Raw genomic sequence first — 2,215 nt, 5'->3', positions numbered from 1 at the left:
GATGAGGGGATGAAGAGATGGCTCAACAGGTAACCACACTTGTTGCTCTTGCAGAGGGCCTGGGATTGGTTCCCAGTAACCACATGGTGGTTCAGAACTGTAACTCAAATTCTAGGGTAACCTCTGTAGGCTCCAGGAAATGCATGGTACACATACATACATGCTGCCAAAACATTTATACACATAAAAATAAAAAAACTAAAAATTAAAAATTTTAAAAAATTAAATTTAAAATTTAAGTATATAAAAATTTAAAATGTATTGTCATCTCCTAGGGACATTGCAGGTGTGGCTGCTGTGCCATGTGTGTTTCTGTAGATGGCAGAGAGGAGAGAGGGTACATTTACTCAGTGTTCTGACCTGTGAACATCTAAACAATTCATAGCCTGACGGTCCCTGAAAAAAATCGAGCCTGAGTCAGCCACCAGTCCAGCTCCAGGATGCCCAGACAGGGAGCTAGCTTGAGATAGCTACCAGACTAGAGGGACCCTGCCTGGGACTGTAGGCCTCAGGCAGGAGTGAGTCCAAGACAGATGACAACCCTCACGTGGGACCTCTCAGGTGGCTGGGACAAGGAGCAAGCCTGAGACAAACACCAGACACTTATCATGGGGACCAGTGAGGGGCTAGCCTAAGGTGACCACCAGCCTGGAGCTGCACATGCCTAGGAGACAGACCATGCTGGAGATGACCCCTGCCCAGTGCCATAATGCAGGGAGGGGCATAACACTCCTGGGACCACTCCTGAGATGATCCCAGACTCAGAGATCCCAGGTACCATTAGGAGGAGCAGGTGGATGTGGAGAAATGGAAGAGAGGGAGGAGCAGAGTGATGTGGGTTCTGCGAGGAGGGTCAGGACTGGAGACTGGGCAGTAGGGGGGAACAGCCTGATGTGGGTGGCCAGTGATGCCACCTGGGACCATGGGGTTGGGGGAGAGGTCCTGGTCTGTGCTGCTACCAAGGCCATGTCTGGGTTCGTGGCCACAGGGGTCTATTGCCACCAAAGGCCAGATGGATGTCCCTGGTCTGGGCTCCCACCTGGGACATGTTAATGTCTGAGAGCTGTGCAGAGATAGATGGCCCAGCCCACTGCTGAAATTAAAGGTGAGATGGCCTCAAGGGTATGAGCATGGTAGAACTGGCCCTGCCACTTACTGAATCCTGTACCATGGTGTGGACAAGAGAGAGAGAGAGAGAGAGACCCTCCTTCCCTCTCACCCCTTATCACCTGGGGCAGGTGGGAGACCTGGCCCTAGGATCATGAAAGCAGGAAAGTGGGCCCTGCACCTCACCTGGGCAGCACAGTAGAGCTGGCCCTGGACACGGGAGCTGCAGGTGAGCCAGCCTCCCAGGAGGTGAAATGCAGGTCTCCCCTCCCTAGTTCCTCACCTACTCTGACAGGCAGGAGAGCTGGCCCCGGGGTCCTGAGAGTGGGAGAACTGGTCATGTTTCTTCCTTACCAGCTGCACCACTTGGGAGGGTGGGTAGTAGAAGTGAACCAGCCAGAGGCAGGAGCAGGAGTCAGCTCACAGCTTAGATACCTCTCAGGCCCAGATCCAGGGCTTTAATAGGCTCACCCCAAAGAACTGCTGGAAAACGTGAAGGGGTCAAGTCCTACAGATCCAAAACTACAGGATCTCCATGACACGGCACCCACAGGATAAGCTAGAGGAGTCCCAATGAGGATCCAGTATAGATGGTGTGGCAGAAGCCAGAGGCCTCGACTCACTGCAATGAACATTTGCAAGCAAAGAAGTGTGGACAAAAGGGTGTACTGTGGGACACACTGTGACACACTACAGCTTATCCACAATGAGAATGTTCTTTTCTCTGTTGGTGGGAAGGCTGAAAGGGTGGAGAGAGAGCATGAGGGGATGGGGGGTGGGTGGGAATGGGGTACGTGATGTGAAAATCACAAAGAACCAATAAAATTTAAAGTCTTTAACATTTAAAATAAATTAACAAAAGTTTTTAAAAGCGACGAGGGACCCCACAGCTTAGGTTGTAAGGGTGCAGCTATTGGGCGGGCTTCGGTGTGGGAATGGGATCCGTCTGAGTGCTGTGAAAACAGAGGCTGTGTAACATTTCTGCTCCTCCCTCCTTGAGACAAAGGCTGCATAATCTGAAGCCACACCAGAATTGTCAGTTTCTGAAGGACTGCCTTATAGAAGTCACTAAGGACACTTGATCATTGCTGGCTGAGGTCCCCGTGAA

General features: G+C 51.4%; 1 non-coding gene across 1 annotated transcript; it reads left to right on the top strand.

Moving 5' to 3' along the window:
* Positions 1-264: 264 nt before the first annotated feature.
* LOC115062947 lies at positions 265-394 on the top strand. Its single transcript, XR_003842852.1, has one exon. It is a non-coding gene; the product is annotated as a small nucleolar RNA SNORA17 (small nucleolar RNA).
* The last annotated feature ends 1,821 nt before the right edge of the window (positions 395-2,215 follow it).

This window comes from Mus pahari, chromosome 1 (assembly GCF_900095145.1).
Source record: "Mus pahari chromosome 1, PAHARI_EIJ_v1.1, whole genome shotgun sequence".
Lineage (NCBI taxonomy): Eukaryota > Metazoa > Chordata > Mammalia > Rodentia > Muridae > Mus > Mus pahari.
Note: the sequence above shows the minus strand (reverse complement) of the source record. Positions and strands in the feature narration are given on the sequence as shown.